A 23,616-nucleotide genomic window follows, 5' to 3' on the forward strand; every position below is an offset into this window, starting at 1 on the left:
GGTGCAACAATATAAGGAATCGCGGAGCACCACAAACAGTTACCAACATGCAGCGAGATTGAGCATTTAGCTGTGTCTTGAATAGTGGATAAACACTGCCTGGCGCTGGACCCTCGATGAGGACCCATTCAGAGACCTTGGCCTGATGATGTTCAAACTTTTATGACATCACACAAGCTCAAAAGAAAAAACTATCTGTCGGACACCATCATGTTAGCAATTCCCTCTTATGCTTGGAGCTACACCCCCTCAAACATTGTACTCTTTAAACCCAAGACATGGCAAGGATGAGAATGTTCTTCAAAACTCTGGTATGTTAAATTCTGACTTAGAATTGGTTGTAACCTTGTTCACTTTAAGTGTTTTTTAAAGTTGTACTCTTAGTTATACTTTTTTGGGAGAAGGAAAGGCATATCCAAGACCCACTGGGACCTTACACTTACTTATGAAATGTCTTCACCAGGACAGCATGCACAGCTATAATGAATGTGATTTGGTTGAGGGAACCCCTCCCACGAGCATAGCTATTGAGTGGATGGAAGGACATACATGCCTGAGATATCAAATTAGGTGGGTGTTAGGCGGAAACCTGTGCAGTTCCCTCTGGGACCACTGCAAACGATTTAGGACTACAGGTGTTTGGCAGTAAACCCACTTGGTAGCAGTCTGTACCACACAGATTCACTTGGTAGCTGTGGCTGAGCAGTCAGACTTCCCTCAAGAAGAGTTAGGCAGTATGTGGAGTATACAAAATAGGGCAATCTACACAGTAGAACAAGCAAACACGGAACAAGGTTTCGGTGTAAAGATGTAAAGGTATTTATTTATAACAACACATCTATGGAAAACACTCTGGCACTAATACGGCAAACAACTTCAATCACAATTACTTATACGAAGAAAAAGATCAATCCCCCTAACAATAGTTCGACAAGTCTAGGTTCACCGGCATCACTTATTTGCAGACAGAGGTGTATGCTTTAACCTAGATGGCACTCTAGTATTCGTTAGGACGGGAGAGAAAAATAAGGCAGGTTATGAAATCAACTCGGTACCAATACTTTACGGACAAATGCAAGGCAAGTAAGGCAGGGTCTACTGCAGATCACAAAGTTCAGAGGCCAGGCAAGGCGATATGTCCCAAAAAAAGTGTCTCCGTGGAAATGCGCTTCGAGTCTTTATCGCAAATTGTTATGGAAAGATTGAACCAATTCAGAACAACAAGTTAAAGAAAGCTTGGAGGCGACCCAATGAAAAGGCGAGGATTAAGACACCTCACTCTATCCGGCAGAAAGAGAAGCCTTTCGGACATGGTACCTTGTTTGTGGAGAGCCAGCTCCGGCGGGGGCAGTTGTTCCTGGTGGTGGATGCACGTCGGGCCTTTGCCAAGAGTAGAGATGATCTCGTCGTCGAAGAAAAGTGAAGTCCGGTGCACCACCAGGGAAGAGACCAGCCGCTGAATGCTCCGTCACAAGGCACCACCTTTTGGTCATGGTACAGGGTTAGTGGATATCCGGTTGCCGGGGTGCTCTGCACGGGCAATTCGACCACTGCATCCTGGAGCGAAGAAAAAGCACAGGGGACTGGTTGTTCCCACCAGTCAGGGGAAGAGACTCTCCGGCAGGGAGATCTCCTCTGTCGTCGGGAAGTGGTGAGTCGGTTCAGCAGAAAACCCCCATTCATTCAGCCTAGCTGTCAATCAAAACACGCTAAGTGGTGAGCGGGGTGGCTCACCACTTGGGCCAATCACACCAGAGTGCGACTGGAGTTGGCAAGGCAACTCGGTCCAGGGTGCCTAAACCCCTCCCACACCCCTGTGGTAGCCCAGACAGAATGGCACCACTTTGGAGGGTCTCTGTACAGAAACCCGCCAAAAGTGGAACAAAGGGCTCAACCTTTGGTTTAGGAGTCACAGAGACGAACACAGATGCCATTTTAAAAACCGAGTTCTGGCAGAAAATACCATCCGATAGACTTATTTAAGATAAGTAAACCGGTGGTATGTTAGAGATTAACGAGAAAAAGTATCAATCTCCAACAATGGGAAGAATCCCATAGGGTTATATTCGGGGTCGAATATAACAAGTAGTTTCCACTGCCACCAGCCAAAACTCGACGAGGGGGGACGGGACAGTGCCCCTTAGAATAACAGACCCAGGAGTAATCGAATTACCCCTACTAGTACGTCCACAATAGGATGGTTGGTACTAGTTCTGTTAGTACATTTAGGTCTAGTAAAGCCAATGGTGACTTTACATGCCCAGGGAGACAGTAGTCAGTCCCCGGGTATGGAGTCTATGATGGGGGTCCGCTAGGACGCCCCAGCGTTACGGCACGGAGGGTGCGGTGTAACACACAGAGCAAACATATGAGACCCTATGGAGTAAAAGACCCCATAGGGCATAGAAAACATTGACATTCAAAGGAATTCCACACATTCATGTCCAAGAGTGGGAGAAAAAGAGTCTCACTTTTGGCAGGATGGAAAAAACAAACTCCAGAAATCCAGCAAAGCTGCTGGGGGACTCACTAGGTTAGGAAATTCAGCCTAAACAGAGAATCCTCCCTAACAAGTGTCCATTGTATTTGTGCAGTGTTGAACTGTGGCATTCGATGTGTTGGTATCTATCAATTGCATTGTGGTTCCTACAGTCCTCTCTGTGTGTATTGATTGCCTTTTGGGGCAATATGCATTGCTGACATATTACTGCATTGTCTTGCATGCTCTTTTCCTGTGGGTTGTTGGCTGTCTTGCGCGGGGTGAGGGGGCAGGTCATGCATGTACATGGCCTTGACTTGCCATGCATTGTTCAGTTGTGGTAGTGTCCCCCCTTTCATACCATTTAATTGGTGCTGCAAGATCAGTTTGTGTGATGGGCCACTTGTACTCACCGAATATCTATGTCCGTCGGCCTCTGTTTCTTCCATATATGCAGTCAGTGTGCTGTTACACAGGGCCAAAACACTGTGTTTGGGATCAGGGAATCTGGCACAGCAGACTGTGATAATGAGGTCAGCATTGCAGGTGACCGGGACATTCATGGAGTGATACTACTTCCTGCTGCGGTATACATCTTCGGGTACCTGGGGGAGGCCAATGCAACATGGGTGCAGTCAAAAGCACCAATTTCATTGGACAGGTGGGTTGCTGCATATAATGGTACTTTTGTGGCATTTATCTTTGCCGGGTCGGTGGGCTGTTGTATGTGCCGGGAGGCATGGTGCAGGAGTGCTTCCAGCACCTTCAGAAGCGCATTTGAAATTGTGGAGTGTAGTATGTCCACAGTGTGCTGGTAGGTGCCAGCTGCAAGGAAATGTAGGACTGACACAAGCTTCAGCAGAGGGGGTAATGTAGTTCTGGTGTTCCTCCTGCTCTGTATGTCATCATGGATCAGAGAGAGTAGCTCTATAATGGTCTCCCTATTCAGCCGGTACACAGTAATCAGATGGATGCCAGTTAATGTCCAGGGTGATGGCCTGTCACAGGGAATGCACCATCACCTTGCACGGTGCCTCCTCATCCTCCTCTATGCACCGTACATGTTCTACTGTTCCTATAGCCCAATGTAGAGCGTGAGGAGCTGCATGTCGCAGTTGGCAATAGCAGCAAATGTTGCAAAGTGTGTTTGGGTTAGTTGCAGGAGTTTAGTAGTGTTTCAGAGTGGAATGGGTGTACCTATGACTTGTATTTATCTCAACCTTTTAGAATGAGGTAACGGCACTGTGTTTTGCTTTTTGTGTTTTGTGTTTTGGAATTCAGTGGTGTTTTGGCAGTTTTTCGTCTTGTATATGGTGGAAATACCCTTTTTCAGTATTGTCTGTAATTTCATCTGCTGAATAAGCACTGGGGCTAATTCTGCCAGATGTTGGCGGGAATTCCACAAGCGATAATTCGGCTGGTGGAATTATGGCCAACTCTGTATTCAGTGGTGTGGTAGAAGTGGTGGTAATTCTGTTGCCACAAATTTTACGATATACCGCCCAATTCATGATGAGTACCTATCTATCTTATTTACATGCACACCCACTTTAACAATTTCACTCCTGTTTGCTTCTATGTCTCTTTTTACTGTACCCCAATTTTGACTACCACATGAACACTCTGCATATGTTTTTGAGGTTACCCATCTGCATATTGGGTTTCACTTTTGTGGGGATTTCTCCTTTCGAGCTTGAAGAGCTAGAACTGTTCTTTCACTTTTGTCCAAAGACATGTCTGTTGCACCTCTAATTGAAGTATTACATAATTGTTATGTTCTGGTTTTAATGGGAGGACTTATTTCTTTACAGATCATACCATATAAGACATTCAGTGTCCCTAGGAATGCCTTGACCATGGGAAGATAACAAATATCAACGTCTATCAATGTCTAATGACATTTAGACTTGGGCTTTATATAGATGCCAGGTCTACAGAAGCTCAAAATAGACCTACTGTGAAGCCACATATGGTCATATTGATTAATGTCAATGGCTTAGATAATATCAATACGAGAAACTCTTACTAAGTGACTAGATATACCATTCTTAATGGAAACAACATCGGGGAGTGTGGCATCAGAGAATCTATGAAGGGATTGAGTGCAGGAGGTCGTATGCAATTATGGGCTGAAGGTAGAAGCAAAACATATTGGCTCACAATTTGATCCATAAAACCTTACATTGCAAGGCAAACAAAATGTGTCATAACATTAGGAAGAGAGTTTCTACAGCCTATGATGTCCTGCACAAAAGAGTAGATCAGGAAATAGCACAAATAAACATTATTCATGATAGAAATGTTAAAATAAAGGCATATATAAACTCAATAAACCAAATACAATTATACAGTTTGTGAATCAAAAGTAAGAGGCAGAAAACAAAGGTATGTAGTGCACAAGTAACATGCTCCATGCCGAATAGTGACTATTGACCTTCCTTGGTTTTGTAACTCTTCTAAATAGAGTCAGTTATGGTTGGTAGGGAATATGTAATTTACGGTCTCCTAGAGATACTGGTAACTCTGTGTGGTATGCTTTAAACACAAATTGCCTCTGCTTTTAGGCTTTGGTACTTTCTCAAAATGTTTCTGTTCGCATTCAAGCATATGGTGAACATTCGTCTGGAGCTCTGTAGTGTGTTCACTAATAGTGTTCGGGCTCTATAGCTTAGAGCCCCTTCAGCCTCTATTGAGTCAGCTTCAAATTAGTATTCCAATGGTACATGTAGCTGCTATCACATTATATGATGTAGATAAAATAAAAAAAAATAAAAAGCTATTAATGCTATATTCCATGTAAGGGGTAAAGTAGAATCCCATAGCCAACTAGCAGTGCTAATTAACTCTGGTGGTTTGTGGGGATAGCCAGGTAACGCAGGAAAAGTCTAAGGGCCGCATCACGAGTCTGGCAGTAATCCTTAAATGCAGCGGTAGCGCTATTACAGCTGCATTTAAGGGTCCGCCAGATCATGGCCTCAGCGGATTTCCCCCCAGCTCTGAGCTGGGGGAAAATCCGTGGCACATTTGCTGATTTTCGCCACTATTACTGCCAGTAGGAAATCCGCCAGTTATAATAGCGTAAAATTTCCCCATTGGGCCCAATGGGGAATGAGGAATTCCCAAATGGGCCTAATGGGCAATGGGCACTAACCGTTCCGCCAAGCCCATAATACAGCACTAATAGCACTAGGGGGTTTGGCGGTAGGGCTAATAGCACTGGCGGTAATAGCGCTGGCGTTACTGCCCAACTCGTGATGAGTCCCTAAGTATTAGACCTGAGTCTGTGCATGCACTGTGGAAAACAAATAAAGGTGTTTAAATGCTACCTTTAAACCGAACTCCTTCCTCCCTCTTCATTCAAAAATGGCCCAGATATAGCTAATTCTGAAGTTACTGACCATTTCTGGGTCGGTAGGTTGCCTCTGGTGAGGTGGTAGGCCATGTTATCAATCCGGCTGTGTCGTCATTAGAAACTGTAAATCACCAATGGAAACTGCATTAGTCTCATAGTTCATAATTCATCTGATCTAATTTTGTTTAGGTAAAGTAGATGATGCGGTTCACTGTGTAAATTCCAATTTACCCTGTATGGAAGCTAGTATGCACTCGGCAGGTGTCTAGTATCAGGTATGTAGTCATTGAATGTGGTTATTCCTCAGGGAGCCTCAGATGTCCTAGGGGCAAGTAATACATGATGGAATTGAGCAATTCAGTTCCCCTAGTTGAGAGTTTCTCATTACATTAGTTAATTTTGTGATGGTGCACGTATAGCTCTGTACTTCCCATTTGTACTGTTTCATAACATCTATTTGCCTCGATATCCTATGCTGTAAGAATGATTGCAGTCTAATGCAGTCCGGTATACTGCGTTTCCCAGAGTTTAGCGTTATGGTAACTAGTTGGATGGTATAGTTATTATGTTATATTTAGTATGTCCTTTTAACGTATAGTAAATACCAGGTAGATATTCCTGGTGTGTCGCTAAAGTGCTTGTGGCTTAATGGAGAGTGACCGGCAGTATGCGGATGATGTTACGAGCTTGTGTCACTTGTTGTTTTCCATAGATTCAGTGACAGACAGGCATTTGTTATCAAGATGCCGAGTTATGCTCCCCGAGTGTAGCTCTATGTTTTACTTAGCCTGTCATCAAACTTGGGCCAGTAGGATATGAAATTTGGTATGTAAACTTACTGCTGTGGCTTCTCCTTTGATTCCAAGCCGTGCCGAGGTATCCATGTCTGGTCTGTGTACCGAGCGGTTACTATGGTGATGGAGGCTGCAAAATAAATAGACTTCCTATGTGACCCATTATTTCTGCGGTCATATTGCAGTGGTGAATATATGATCACCTCTATGATAATTCTCACAAGTAGACCGCCGTACAGAGTTAGATTTGTCATATTGTGGTAAATTTTGATGAAGTCTCTAGAGTGCACGGTACAGATGTATCACCCGCATGTGTTGTGAATATCTGATATGGTTAATTAGATGTATCGGCCCAATTAGGCTGTTGGTTAAACTAGCCATGTAATGCTGGGTTCAGAACGTATGATCAGTGCAATGGTTGGTATATTAATGTATATATATGGAACAGGTCTAAAAGCCTTGTGGATCAGGGTTCTATCACGCTAAATGGTCATGCCTAGAGGAGTGTAGATGATCATCTTTCTTGGGAAATTGTGGGCAGTAGTATAAAAATGTAACCATAGTGGCTCACTAATGGTTATAGTGAGTCAGTCCATGAGTGTTTTGCTAATAAGTAGTTGGTATAAATGATGTGGTTTTTCCTCTCTCCATTCAGTGGGAGGTTGGGATTTGGGTGCTGGTGGGGCTCATCCTTTGATGTTATGCCTTTTCACTGCCCCTCGTGTCGCTTTTGATCAAGAAGATAAGTTATTGTTCCCATTTGAACCGTTGTTCTTCTGTGGTGTGTTGATTGTCACCTTTCACCACTCGTAGGACTGTCAATTCAAACTCTTCCCAGCCATGATTATTACTCATGAAGTGTTTAGCCATAGGAGCCTGTTTGATCTTATTTTTAAGACAACTTCTATGTTCGATAATCCTAGTTTTTATTTTTCTGTTGGTTTTTCCAATGTATTGCAGACCACAGGGGTATGTTATTAAATAGACTATGTGGTCTGTATTCCGGTTGGAGAAGCAGTTATGCTTTCATAGTTTATTAGTTCCAATATCAAACTCTTTAGATTTTTTAGTGAGCTTACATATGGTGCAGCCTCCGCAGGGGTTGTGTCCCACAATAGGGTCTAGTCCATAAATAGAGGTTATGCTTGTGGTGGTTGAAGTACTAATCTTTAGTTTACTTTTGCTAACACAATTTCCTATGGTGGTGCTCTTCTTGTAGGCAAAAATAGGTTGTTTTGCATTGTGTTGCGTAGGGGCGAACACTTTCCAATGTTTGTTGATAATGATGCGAATAGTCAAACTGTGGTTTGTTAAGGTGGAGCCGCAAACTAGGTGGTCATTCTGTTGTCTAGGTGTTTTTTGCTCTAACAATGCTTCTCTGCTATTATTGAATGTCCTTTTAGTGGTTCTTTTAACTAATTTCTTAGGATATCCCGTTTTTGCAGTTTTCCTGATAGGGAATGCACCTTTTGTTTCAAAAGCTTCTTTTTGACTGCTGTTTCTCTTGAGTCAGAGAAATTGTTCCGAAAGGGAGGTTGTCTCATGGGTGTTTGATATGATGACTATTATAGTATAATAATGAATTTTGGTCTGTAGGCTTATAGTAAGGTTTGACCAGAAGTTGTCCGTTCTCGTGGAAAATGGTGATGACCAAAAACTAAGAGGAGTTTTTACTCCTACATATGGTAAATTTAAGGCAGCGATTCTGAATGTCAAACCACTCAAAGAATGTGTCTGCCTAATCAGGAGTACCTTCCCAAATGATGAAGATGTCATCAATATATATGAGGTCCACAATTTAATGTGATGTCAAGTGTGAGTGATGGCTTTTTCAAATGTTTCCACATAAAGGTTTGCCAGTCTAGGGGCCATAGTCGCCTACATGGTGGTACCTTCTATTTGTTGATTGAAACAACCCAGAATTTCAAAGTCATTTTTTGTTAGGGCAATTTCAACACACCACATGATGAATGAGTTGAGGACCGGGTCATTGTCAACTCTATTCAAGAGTACTTCCTCTATGGTTTCTAGTGTAGCTTGTTGGGGAATACTGGTGTATACTGATACTATATCCAGGCTGATCAGGAGATTCACTTCTAAATTCAAATGTTCTTATGGCATCGGTAATATTTTTTAGATAGGATGACATATTCCTCTGAATCCTTTCAGATAGTGATCAGGAAACTTTGATAGTGGTTCAAGTACCAAATTGATACCTGCCGCTTTGGTCATCCTGGAGGGTTGATAAGGGTTTTATGTATTTTAGGGAGGCAGTAGAAGCTTGGAGGGGTGGATTTTTCATTAATGAGAAATTCTGCTTCTTGTTTACTTATCATCCCCTTTATTCTGCTTTCGTCACTTTGAGGTCTATGGTTTTTAGGTCTTTGTGAGGATTTTGTAGTTCTCCTCTTTCTGTAGTTGACTCAAACACACATCAATATAATCTTTTATGTTTAAGATAACTATCCCTCCTCCCTTGTCTGCTCTCTTGATAAGTATATTCTCATTCTCGGCCAGTGGTATCATTGCTGCTTTTTCTGCATTGCTGAGGTTTTGAAACACTTGAGTTTCTTTGGCTACGAGTTTCTCAAGGTCTGCTAAAACGTTCCTTTCAAATACCAATGAGTCTTGTGAATGTGCGTGTGTGTGTGTCTGTGGGGAGACAGTAGAGATTGCCTGTGCTTATATGCCAGTACAGCAAGCCTTGTACACACCTCCACATCTTCTTTGCTGAAATAAAACCTTTTGGGCCTTTACTTTAGACACATGTTGTGGAAACCTCCAAACATCCTGTGATACCTTCACATCTCTGGTGAGTCCTTTGTCAAGCATTATCTTTACAAGGGCTCCATGAGGAGGCAACCTGGCTTCCAGACATTTTTTTGTGTGCTTTTCTTCCTCTCTCATAGGCAGATTTGGGCACCCATGACAGTGCATGTTTGGTCCGATGAATGTAAGTTGGCAGCATGGTGGGTAAGTGATTACCACTTTTTAACCATAATGTCCACTGAAATTTCACAGTTTTTAGAACCTCACCAGAGATGATTACTTACAGACTGTGACCATTTCAGTAGATCTTCGTAACCAACATTTTCCCTGCCACATACATTCATGAACCCTGAACTGTATGAATGGCGATTGTCAAGAGTATGTGTAAAACTGGGTGACTGGAATGCATGACATTTGTGGGATGCTGGCATGGGGTTTCTTTGGAATATATTGGCAGTTATCTGTATGATGGACACCAGTGGGTTCTGTAAGGAACTCATGGTGGAAACAGTCAAAATAGACACAAGTGATCAGAGTTCAAGGGTGTTTATTAAACTGTATATGCAGGTTGGAAAAATGCCTAATCTAAACATAAATCTAAGATGGGAGCAAGCTACAACCATAAAATAATAATAAGGCAGTCCTAGTGGTGTCTTGTCAAATAGAAGGGCATATAATAAAAGAAAACTATTGCCAGTCCTTACAACTAAATACAAAAATAGTGTGGGTTGGTGTTCACAAGAAATAAAGAAGTGTTCACAAATTATGTCAGGATGTGGTAGCCAGGGTTTTCCCTTTCCCACATTTTGAACATGGGACAAAGCGGGACCCCTGAGCATAGCATACGCTTGATCTTTCCCAATACAAGGCCCCTAGGGGACCCTCGCGTTGTGGAAACAAGGCAAATCACCACACACGAACTGATACGCCAGACACAAGGTTGTATTCCCAAAAGCTAGGGTTTATGACAAAGCAAATAGTCTCAGTTGGCTAACTCGGTCTCACGCCCCGCGATGTGTGTCTCCAGACCTCGAGGGACGCAAGAGAGCAAATAGCGTACATCAGTTACATATATACAAAATTGACATCTTACAATCAGTCATGGCATGTTTAACACCGCCCATTGTATAGTTTCTTTGAACTGGGTTTGATGATTGCCAATTTCGACGAATATGACACCTTTGAACATCTATTTTAGCAGCAATATGCAACATTGCGAGTCTAGAGACATATTTCTTTGTTGAACAGAACACAGTGCTTCTGTTCTTGCGAGCAAGCTGCATATGGGGGAAGAGTCGCATTCCAGGCCTTGCTATCTCCTATTTGCTATTCGTGTCCTGGGAGTCAGCACGCTCTACTGGGCTTAGGAAAGGGGGGCCATAACAAAAGCCTAATTCAAGCCTTTAACTGTTCCTTTCTAGCATTTCTACCATATTAACGAGACTAGCTGGCATCAGTGAAATGATTAAATGCCGTGTTGCTCTCCTCCAAGGCTATATGCGGGAGGGGATTGGGCATTCCTCTCTGTGGCTGCCTACGTTATGTTTCAACCAATAACTCCCGGCCTCGCGGCCTTGCTCTTTCGCGTTGAACAACAATGTAACAGTGAAGCAGAATAAGCAGGATAAGCACAATAAGCTGTCGGGGGGAAATTCTGCCGGGGTCGGCCGGGCCGTCCGCAGACCTCCGGGCAGGGAGGCCCCAACTCCTCCCGTATATCCCAGATGAGATAGAGTATGAGACACACGCAAGAAGCAAGGTGACTCTGTTGTTTATTAGACAAAAACGGCAGGGATGGGTCAAGGAGCGTACGCGTCCGTCCTGACACACACACAATCGTAGGGCTCGCAGGCCCTTTTTACCTTAGTATGACGCGCTACTTGCGTCACCTTGGAAAGTTAGCAAAAAACCTATCGCCACTCTTAATTGGTTGCTCGAGTGGTAGGGTTCGTATAGCATATGTATAGAGAACAATATTAGTGGACAAGCGTTAGTCAGGTGATATATCTGGGTTGTCCCTACAATTAGATACATGAGAATTGTTACATGAAGACCCCTGATGATTGGTTAATGTTAATGGCGTCAGTGAGAGGAGCCCCATGTCCTGATTGGTGCGCCCGCGAGATTCCCAGCCTGGGACCATCGCTGTTCCCAGCTCTCGGTGTACCTGTCATTTGCAACAATGTTTCACTATGGGTACGTGCAGACAATGTGAGGACTTATTCATAGCTGGAAGACCGACTACTCCCACTGTCGCAGAGGTCCATTGAGCCTTTTAATTGTATCTGCCTATGTCTTGTAACGAGGGATCCAGACGCCTTCTTCCTCCTGAGCTTGGCATCCTGTCAGGTTCGGCTTGGTCACGTGAGGTGGGACCGTGTTTGAGGCAGAATTCTGCACAATTAATATTGTTTTTCCACTGTGTGCCTGGTTTAATTTGCAGGTGTCACTTTAACGTTGGTGTGCGGCGTGCGAGGTTGCAACATCGTGCCCTTGATGGTCTGCTTTCGGAATGTGGGTTTGCAACATTGCGACCTTGGCTGTTTGCTTTCGCCGGGTTCATTCTGCAGGATCAGCAACCTGACTCTTGTTCTTTTATCGTCCATGGAAGCTCTTGCTTGCGGCCTACTGAGGCCTGGTGTATAAGTGGAACCGTTTGGTGCACAGGCGCTTTAGGTTACAGTACCATATTGTCTTATGACCAGTATCGTGTCTTCATTATATTTCTCATTGTGGCACCTGGGTTTAGGAGAAGCGTAAGCAAGCTCTTTTAGATGAGTTCACGATGCGTCTTGCGTTTCTGCATTTTGAAAGCCTATGTGGAAAATAATAAAGATGCACGTCCGTGAGTATGTCTGTCGCCTACGTCATAGCACTGAGTATATTCTTCGTGTAGATTGGTGCGGGATTGTCCAGTGTGTATATTTGTACAGGTGTGCTGACCATTGGCTAGGTCGTCATGGCATCTCTAACGACGTGTAGGTTTTAGTCTAGTTGATCCGCGCCGCAGGTGTCGGCATGGCCAGGGCGGGCTGCTGGGCAGGCAGATGGACACATCCGTATGTTCCTGTACCAGGGTATTTGGTCGTCTGGTAGGTGGGCAAACTCTTCTCGTGGCGGGTGCCTGGGTCTTGACCCTTTAGGCGAAGCACGAGAGGTGAAGGACGGGAGCCTGGTCTTCCATTCTCCCACTTCAGTCCCCCCTCTGGTCGACTTGTCGACCACAAACATATCCTTTTCATTATCTCCTCTTACCCTCCATATCTTAGTTATTCCTCCTAAATGTCCATAGTGGTTCACATGATCTTCAAATGACCAATACATATATTCACAGGTTCCTCCAGGAGTACAGTATACCCATTTCCCTATGTAGCTCCTGGGGTTTCTTGGGTTCTCGATCTTCACCGATGGTGGGTCCAGATGATTGGTGATGATCTGGTTGCGCAACTTCTCTCTCTCTTGTATTATTATGCCTTTGTGTTGGCCGTCATCTGCTGGCATCAAGGGGTGCATACCGACCATTTCAAGCAACTCGTCAGTGGTGCGTGCCTTCCGGGCCTTCCAAAATCTTATTATGATCAGTGTAGCTCCAGCCAAAATAGTACAACCAACTATAATTTTCAGTCCATCTGACAGCCAAGATGGCATCCATGACCATAATAGCGAAAACCAGCTCTCATCCTTGTTCACACCGTTACTTTCATCCATCATTTTGGAGTGCGTCTGGGCCAATTGTGAAACTGCTTCTGTCAGTGTACCATTGTCAGCATCGTTGGCAGGAATGAACGTGCAGCATGATTGTCCTATCTTTGTGCAGACTCCTCCTTCCATGGCTGTGAGGAGGTCCAATACATATCTGTTCTGGAGTGCTACCATCCTTATAGCTCGCAGCTCCTGTTTTATTGCGTTAAATCCATTTACTGTAGAATTGATGGTCATCATTAGTTCCCATCTAGTTATCTGGAGCCATTTTGCGTTTGCGTAAGCCTGCAGTCCCGGATGAATTATTGAGGAGAAGAACATTGCTGCTCTGCTGAATAGTCTGTGTTCTGGCGGGATTGAAGTGAGTGTCGTTTCCGACCTTCCCCACAGGTAATTTCCTGTCAGAGGTTCTCCTTGTCTTTTCCTTCTATTTAGGACAGTATCATTGCTGTTGGTCCTGTTCCCTTGCTCCTCCTGAGGTGGTGCAGATCTCTTCTTTCTCTTGTCCCCTTCATCCATTTTGGGAAAGTTCGCCACATTCACATGCTTCTTGGGTACCACTAGTGATGGTACATTGACGTGTACCATTGTGCACACACCATTCCACAGGGGAGGCAGTGTATGGTATGCCTTTTCTCCACAGGCCCAATAATGGTCCATTATTACTGCTGTTCCTGCTCCCCCCTCAGGTAACTCCATCACGCTTGCACAGTTGGTGTTGTATCCTACGTCCACCTCTCCTTTATGTTGGTAGCATACCTTAGGCGCAGTCAGCGGCAGTATTGTTATTGGGTCTTCATCCGTCTCTATCCACGTGAGCATGGGTACGTACTTGATCCACGTCGTCCAACATCTGTGGTTGTGTGCCTCAATAGTTGAGATAGTTTCTTTTGTTACCATGTTGCTGCCAATCACTCCTATCTCCCAACTGTTGTCCAGGTACACCTTCCCTGTTATCGTCACCAGTGGCCTCTCCCAACATCCTTGTTTACCAGGAACTTCAGTGGCGTACCAATCACATGGTAAATACTGCAGTGTTACTTTCTTTGTTTCCCCTTTTGCTGGACCACTTGTTATGTATTTGAATGCTTCAGCATGTAGACTGCTCTTGTGGTAACTCAAATAAGTCTTGAGGAAGTTGTTTTCATATGGGTATGAGTCTCGTGTTTTCCACACCATATACACCACTGTCCCTTGGAATCTTCCTTTCGTTTGGAACAGTGCCAAGTATATTATGCATCGTGCTGTCTTTTCATCTATTTCCGTGGCAACAAATGTTCGAGAAGCGCTCATGGCGTATGGTATTAATGAGCAAACGTAGCAGCTGTCCTCTGTTGTCTGCTTACCAATGCGGGTCATGTGTTGGTACCATATGTTGTTTGAGACGTGTGCTGAATCTTGTATATAATTATCAATACCTTTATTATCTGAGTATGTGCTGCGTTTAACTATATTTTGCTTGTGTGCAATTTTACTAGTATCACCTGACGTAACACCTGTTGCAGCTGGGGATGGGGGTGTATTAGGTTTGGGTGCAGCAATAATATTGAAAGCATAGCTGTACTGCTAATTTCACCGGCATTTTGCTCTTACCTTGCTGCAGTCCTGGCAGCGTATTCTTGCGACGTTAAAGTTGCCCGCCTGAACATTCTCAATATGCTGGTTATTAAATGTTAGTTGTTGTTTTTTCTTTAAGCTCTCCCTATCAAATAGTCATTCAGTGCCCAGACGAAGAGCTGTTCCCACGCTACTCTAAGCGATCTATCTCTTAGGACAGGCAAGTATGGGTGGAGGTGGGGCATTGAATATTCTATGGCCAAGAGGAATGCTGTGTAGTAGACACGTACCCTTCTCCTTTTCAGGTACGTTGGCCTTTTTATTTCATATACAAATTGGTGTGACAATTCTTCCGGGTAGTTATCGTCTGAGGGTACCATCTACTCCTGGGAAGTGAATTTGTTAGTTATCTATTTTCTTAGCAATACAATAATACGCAGTTCCTGCAAGTGCGAGAGAAAAGAAAAGAGAGCATTCACGTGTTTACATGTGTACATGTGCAAGGCAATGTCCTTCAGTTCAGTTGTTACTGTAGTGGGGGTAGGGGTCAATGGGCAGGGGGTTTGGGCTCAACTGGCGGAAGTATTTTTACTCTTTGAGCATGTGACCATGGGGTGGGCAGTATGGGGATCACCCCTTTCTCCTTCAGTTATTGTCTCTAAGGAATCTGGGGAGTGACAGGGTATGGGAACAATTGGGTCGTTGACTGCGGTAGAACTCTCTTGCTCCGTTGGTGATGTTGTTGCTGTACTCCCAATGGACCTGTCGGTGGCGCTGGGGCGGGTCTGGAGTTTGTAGATCTTTACATCGTGTAGGTGGTTCCAGGCACGCTTGTCCTGTAGCTTTACTGCTCTTGTTGATACTTCCTCTACCAGATGGGGGCCAGTAAATCGTGGACTATTCCATTTCCTGTTGAAATTGTTGAAGTAGTACGTGGTCACCTTTAGCAATTTTACACAGTCTTTCCTTTTCCAATTCTTTATCCGCGTCTTCTTGTTGATTGCTGTTAGACCCGCCCCGTGTGCGCTCGAGGTGTTGAGACACAAACACTACACTAGTAATCAAAGAAGACACATATTGGTACATTTCATCACCAAGAACACTCGCTGTGCTTTCGTGGTCGGTAAATGCTCTTGATGTTGGCGTTAGGGGAAGGCGCATTTGACGTCCGGTAACCACCTCGTGTGGGGTGAGGTGGTGGTCGGACCCTGGTCTATTCCTTAGCTCAAATAGGGCTAATGGAAGGCTATATAACCAACTCTTCTTTGTTGTTTGCTGTATCTTTGCAATTGCCTCCTTTAATAGGCCATTCAAGCGTTCACATACACCGTTGGCCTGTGGGTGGTATGCACATGCAAATTTATTCTTTATGTTCAGCAAGGATGTGATGTGCTGGAACATTTCGTTTGCGAAATGTGGGTCATTGTCTGACCTTAACACCTCGCACACTCCCCACCTTGGGAAGACCTCCCTCACTAGAAATTTAGCTGCTCTAAATGCATCTGGGTGTGAACAGGGCCCTGCTTCAATCCACCTAGAGAATGGGCATACTACTACAATCATATACCTATTTCCTTGACATATGTTGATCATATCAACATAGTCAATATGGAGATGCCGGAAAGGTCCCTCTGGCCGGGGTATATTACCTCTTATCACTTTTAGGGTATGGCCGGCCGTAAACTTTTGACATGTGAGACAATTGCTGATAAAATTTGACACATGAGAATTTAACTCGGGGCAGAACCAATCTTCTCTAATTCGTGCTGCAATTACTTCCTTGCCTGTGTGGGCTGGATGATGTAGTTGGCTCAGGGCCGTGTTCAAAAGTGCCAATGGTATTACAACCTTTCCAGTGCCACCCTGGCGCCATAGTGCGTCGGTTGGTGACATTGTGCATCCTCTTTTTACCCATATTTCTTTTTCGGCCATTGGTGCAGCCGCTTGTAGCTCCATAATCTGCGTGGCTGGGAGATGGGTGTACCCTTCTCTTATCAACATCTCCTTAGCCACTCCCCTCCCTCTCCCTCTCTGTGACTCTGGGGGGTTCCATATCTCACCAAAGTATGCAGCATACTTCGCATGTTCGTCTGCTGCTGCATTCCCCATCGAGACGTGGTCTTCACCATTGGTGTGTGCAGTGCATTTTACTAGGGCTAATTCTTGGGGGTCATTTATTACTTCAATCAGTTCAGCCAATAAGAGGGCATGTTGCACTGGAGTGCCATCAGCTCTCCTAAACCCTCTTCTTCTCCATTTTGACAGCCCTGAGTGGACAGTGGATGTAACATATGCGCTGTCGGAGTATATGGTCACTCGTTTGTCAAAGCTTTCCTTCAACGCCAAGATCAGTGCAACTAATTCCGCTGCTTGAGCGGAATAATGCTGTGGTAATTGTACACATTTCATAGCCACACACACCGGTACCTCCATCATTTTTACCACTGCTGCCCCAGTTCTCCTTATCCCATCCCTTTGATCGATAGTTGATGACCCATCAATAAACAAAAGCTCACCTCCCTCTAGTGCGTTTTCTTCAACCTTTCTAGTACATGAGTACATTTCAGTTATTTGCGTACAGTCATGGGCATAATCTCCCTCCTCAATTACTTCTGCTAAGAACCTTGCAGGGTTGACCGTGCTACATCTAACAATTGATAGTTCAGCTCTGGATAAAATGATCTCATAACCTGATGCCCTCTGCGTGGTTAGGGTGGACTTAGGTTTATTCAATATTGCAAATAGTGCATGTTCCACAAACAGTGTAGTTGGGCACCCCATGGTGATTGCTGATGCTTTTTCCACTGCAAAAGCAGCTGCAGCCAGACCTTGTTCGCAAGGGAAGTGACCTAACATCACAGGATCTAAATGGCCGCTGTAAAATGCTACTGGTTTGTAGCCCATGCTTGTTTTTTGAGCCAACACTGCTTTCATTACTGCTGAGTCGCAATGTGAAAATATAAAAAATTGTCGCTCATAGTCTGGGGATGCCAGTACTGGAGCAGTTGATATCGCATCTTTCAATTCATCAAAAGCCTCTTTCATTTCCATCGTCCACCCCAGCTTTTTCTCCCCTTTATTAGCTTCCCTTAACGCCTCAAGCAGGGGTCCTATGTACGAGCTGTAATCAAATACCCATGCTCTACAGTAGTTGCACAGCCCCAGGAATTGCATCAGTTCCCTCACAGTTTGTGGCATTGGAGTGCTTGAAATGGCCTGTGCTCTTTGTGGTGCAATCTTTCTTCCATGTTGGGATATAAGTTGACCAATGTAAAGTACCTGTTCTTGACAGTACTGTATCTTTTCCATCTCTACCTTGTAACCTTTTTCAGCCAATATTGTCAACATCTTTAAGGAGTCCTCTCTGCATTTTCTTTCGTCTGTACTGCAAATTATTATGTCATCCACATACTGCAACACTGTGCTTTCCACTTCAATGTTACCCAAATCCATCTGTATTACTCTATTGAAAATTGAGGGTGATTCGCAATACCCTTGTGGCAATCTGGTATGCTTCCACCTTGTGTTTCTGTAAGTGAAGCTCGTCAGATCTTGTGAGTCTGGGTGCAATGGTATTGAGAAAAAAGCATTTTTAAGGTCGATCACTGTAAATCGTGATGCTTCTGCTGGAATGCCACACAATATTGTGGCCGGGTTTGTTGCTACTGGATATTCTGCTTCTACTATGTTGTTCAAGGGCCTGAGATCCTGTATGAAGCGCCAAGACCCCCCTTTAGCCTTGCGCACTGGGTACACAGCCGTGTTACATGGTGATTCTGAGGGGACCAATATGCCATTGTTTATAAGGGCCGTTATGGTTTCATATATGCCCTCATCTGCCTATTTTGATAGTGGGTAATGTTTCACTCTGGGGAGTATTGCACCTTTTTTCAATTTTATCCTTACTCCCCCTATGCTTTTTATGCACCCCACGTCATAGGGGCTAGTAGTCCACCATGATTTGGGTACCTTTGACATATCCTCCTTAAAGAAGGGGACTGGGGTGCATGCGGGTGCCTCAAGTGCCATTGCGATTTTCTGTGCTACTTGTTTGTAAGCCACTCTTAGCCATATTTCTACACTCATCATGAACACCATTTCACCTTCCTCCTTTTCTTCTGAAAACAGCTCCTCATCTGACACCTGGGTCAGCCTACATCCTTCTGCTAGTGCTATCACTGCCCTCCATGCTGATCCTTCTCTGTCTTGGGCATGTACAGCAATGTAATCAGCTGTTGCAATAATGCTCTCAATGTCCATTAGAACCACCTTTCCTTCTGGTTCATTAACAGGTGTTTCTGGTCTGAACAGATAGGCTGCTGGCCTCCTCCATATTTTCCCTTCTATCCCTGGCATCCATGCAAATGCCATATCTGTTCCATACTGGAATAGTTCGCCATCTACTGGCTCCGCCCTAATCGCTGTCTGTCCGCAGTATGCTTGCATAATCTGTCGTGCTGTGAGCATGTTAATCCCTGGAGTAGAGCAAATTATGCCGTCCTCAGTAAAGGAGATCGTCATATTCAACCTGTTCATTATGTCTCTCCCCAGTATATTTACTGGTGAGGCACTATAATATAAAAGTGGAACTGACAGATCATAATCTCCAATAGATAAGGGAATGTTATCAGTAAAGGGAACCAACCCTCTAGCCCCAGAGAATCCTTGGGTGTTCATGGCTTCGCCTGACATTTTAAATTTACCTTCCCTTATGCAAGACTGGGTCGCCCCGGTGTCAACAAGGAATGATAATTTTTTGTCACCTATCGTTACCTCTATGCGTGGCTCCTCCGCACTATTAGGTGTTACTGACAGGATGGGACACACCAAGGCTGTCTGTGGGCTGTCCTATTGAGGGTACAACGATTGGCCATTTCCTGTGTAAGGGTTGTGCCCCAAGACCGTCACCCTACCCAGTTGAGTTTGTTGTGCTTGGGGTTGTTGTGTCATCGCTACCTGTTGTTGTGGCAGTGAATATGTCTGTGGCTGTTGTTGTGTTATTTGTTGTTGTTGTTCATTTCCCTGTTGCAACGTCTGTTGTTGCTGTAGGCCCTGCTGTTGCTGTGAGGGCCTTGGTTGTCCCTGTTCACTCCATGCTGGTGTTCCTGGTCTAACTCTACACGTGCGTGACATGTGCCCTAATAGTCCACAACTCCAACACACCGGTGGTTCCCTACTCTGCCATGGAAAGCTCCCTGTGTTGTCCTGGTATACTGGTTGCCCTGTGGGGTAGGAATTTCTAAGTCCTCCCACCTGCTGTTGCGTGTTATATCCATATCCTCTCCCTCTCATAAATCCTCCTCTCCCCCTGTTATAATTATAATACCCAGCTCCTTGCATTGGGTGTCCTCCTCCCATGTTGGTTGTGTATGGTTGCAGTGGTGGCGCCTGTTGTGTTACAGTCTGTGAAGGTGGTATTTGGGCGGAATCTTGTGCAGCCACTACTTGTGTGGGGCTTTGGGTCATTGTTGTGGGCGTAGTTATTAGTGCCCCTTCCATTGTGTATTTAGTACGTTTTTTCTGTACTAGTTTAGCCTCTTCCATTTTCCTGTCCTCTTCCTTTTGTTTCATTTTTCCTTGCCATGTCCTGCAATGATGCACTATAGTCAGTTGTATTTCTGGCCATGGTTTTGCTTCCATTCCCACTACTTTCTTTAGTTGTTTCTGAACTCCTTCTGGGAGCCCTTGTACTAGTATATGATAAAATATTGCTGGTGTTTTATCCCATTGCTCTCTAGTTTCCATGCGCCACTTCTCTTGTATCTCCTGGATATAATCAACAGGATCTTCATTCTCACGCATCTTGCGGGAGGTAATTGCTCCTATGTCTGATGTGTCTGGGTACTGTACCCTCAGTGCCTGCCATAGTGCATGTCTGCAGTTTGCGAATGGTACCCCATCATGCGATGTGTTTGTTATTGTTACCCCATGGAATCCCGCTCTCTTCCAAATGTCATCCGCTCTATCCCCTAATATTGATATTAAAAGGCCCTTTACATCTCCTACTGCCAGTTTCTGTCCTGCGGTGTGTTTTTCCATTTCATATATCCACTTACCCGCACCTCCACTTAATGATGGGAGCCTGCATTTTATATTTTCTTTATCTGTATGCTTCCAAGGGACATACTGTGGTCTAACCCCTCCTCTCTCCAAAAGTGGCATTAAGTTATGTCTGTTTTCACCCTTTATTTTCCATAGTATCGAGTCCTCACACCCTTCCTCCTCTTCCCTTTCTTCTACATCTTCAATTTCGTCCTTATTACCCCTGCTCGTAACTCTTTCGTCTCCATCTTTTCCCCTTCTTCCATCATTTCCTGTATTTAATGTGGGCATGTTTATTCGTCTGTCCTGCCTGCGACTAGGGAGGTCTCTAAGCCGACATGCATAGGGTAACAGTTCGTCTGTGAAGGGCGCGAGTTTTATTTTGCGTAACGAGCGTGAGGTGGTTGAGCATGTAGGGTGCGATGGGGGAGGGCGTGATGAGGATGGGGATGGTGCGGCCTCATGTGTCAGCCTTTCCGCTATTCCTTGCTCTCCCTCCTCACTTCTCTCCAGCTCATCCTTTCTCCTACTGATCCATGGTGAGTCTATGTTGGTCCGGGTGAGGTATAGTTTATCTAAGCTTTCCCTTTCACTGTTTCTTCCTTCCTTCTCCACGCCTTCTTCTTCCTCACTACAAAAGTCAGCCATAAACGGCACCCCCCACTCTGTCCTTTTCCCCTTGATCGTTACTGTTTGTAAGTCTATTAGGTCCAGTTCTCCTTGTCCTCCTTCATCAACCGCTCCCCTTTGTGCTGATGTTGTTGCTACTTCTGTGTTTCTATATACATCCCCCCATGCTCCACTCTCCCTTCTCCTATCCTCTCTTTCTCCTTCATTTCTCTCCTCCATCTCCCTACTATTTTCTCCCCTTTTCCTTTTTAATTCCTCCATCACTTCACTACTCACCTTTTCCAATATTCTTTCATCCTCTTTCTTCCTTTCCCATTTCACCCTTTCTCTTTCTACTATACTCTCTATCACCCTCCCTTCTTCATATTTCTTAGTTGTTTCTGATAGTAACCTCCTCTTCCACATTGCCATTTCTTTTTCTTTTTCTTCTTCTTCCCTTTTCTTCTCTCGCAGCACTACCCTTGACACCCTTTCTGCTGCTGCTTTTACCCTTTCAGCTTCTCTCCTTTGCTCCTCATTTCGTTCCCTTATTTTTTACAATTCGTTCTTACCTTCTTTTATTTTCCTCGCTCTCTCTCTCTCCTCCCTCTCGAGCTGTTTGATCAATTCATTCTGCTCATCACTTAGCTTTGCTAGTCGTTCCTCCAAAATCTCTTCCTTTTGTCGAAATAGCTCTTCCCCCCTCATTTCACTCTCCCTTGCATTATCCTCGTCTGTTTTCTTTACTACCTCCTTCTCTTCTCCTGTTAATGAACCTCGTAATTTTAACAATATCTGTGCAGCTACCCACTCATCATTTCCTATTTCTACAGTCTGGTCTTCTCCAGTCCTCCCCTCCCCTACTGGCATCTTCCTATGAGCCACATATGGTGGAGGGCTGTATGCCGGGTTTGAGTATCCCTCAGCCGCCCTTAACTGTCCTCTTTCTATTTCTCCTAATTCTCTTAAAGGGTACAACCCCCCTCCCTCTGTTTTCACTCCCTGTGCTATGGGTATCTCGTTGCTTCGTTCCTCTTTTATGTTATCTGATGTATTATTCTTTTCTCCTCCCTCTCGTCCCTTCCCCTCGTTCTTTGAGTCCTCACTCCCCTTTTTCCCATCCTCTCCTTTCTCCTTAATCTCTTTCTCTTCCGGTATTTCCCCCATAGTGAACATTCCATTTGGTCCTGGTCGGGACCCTTGGAACATCCTCCATAAGTTAAACACCTCCACATGGTTTGCCAACTTCTTCCCCTTGTATGTATTGTGCAGATGATTTAGCAGTGAATGTTGGGCATATGGATCGAAGCTACCATTAGGCGGCCACGGTGTTAGCATTTTGTTATCCGTCCCCTGGGTCCATTCTATGCTATACTTAATCAGTTTCTCCCTATGGGGTGGCAGTGTTGTGCATATGTGTTGTAGTGGGGTAGTGAGGGTGTTCCCCCACCCTCCCGATCCTGTCCCGTATGACATAGTAGCGCTCCACTTGTTACCCTTCCCCTATCTGGTAGCAGTTTATCTCACTAGCAGTTTACAATATACAACCTTATATCGTTTACCTGGCCCCGTAAATCCGGGGACTTGCGATAGTCCGCTAAGGAAAATTATAAAAGATATGGTATTTTACATTTGTGTATTTTCTTCTGTCTTTCTTTCTTTATACAACACCCTTACTGCCCCCTGCGGCCAAGGCGCACGTAGCCCCCTGCGGCTGCGTACCCCTTATGACGCTCTTATACAGTCGTCCTATTTTCACGTGCTCCTCCCCCTTTTACACTTGCTGTGGCGGGCGTTCTCCGTGCGCAGCCACGTCCCTGTTTCGCCTTTCCCCGATCAACTCATTTGCCGTTTATCACTGTTTCCACTCCCTTACCATATTTATCTTCCCCATCACTCTCAAAACTAAAATGCCTTTCTCCTCGCGATATCCTATGAAAGCCCTACTGGTGACGTCACCGATCTCTTCGAGCTATTGGTAAGTTCTTCATATATTCTTTAAGTTCAAAATACACTTGCAATCTACCCCCGTTAACCCTACAGCTGTCTTCCTGTCACTCCTGGAACAAGGTAATCAAATCAATAATATAATCGGACTGCGCACGCTGCGTCGCCTCGCTTGTGATACGCCCCTCAACAGGAGGGCTTAACCAGCCAATTATCTTCCGTATTGGGCAACTAACTAGCTACTGCCTACAGGGAAACGTCATCTACCTATCGAGTTTCTTGCTCGAACAATAGGGATCCTCATCTACTCATTGATCAATAAATGCCAAATCGTAGGAAACCACACACACCCACCCTTACACGTA

Source organism: Ambystoma mexicanum, chromosome 6p, assembly GCF_040938575.1.
Source record: "Ambystoma mexicanum isolate Mex_15411 chromosome 6p, UKY_AmexF1_1, whole genome shotgun sequence".
Taxonomy (NCBI): Eukaryota; Metazoa; Chordata; class Amphibia; order Caudata; family Ambystomatidae; genus Ambystoma; species Ambystoma mexicanum.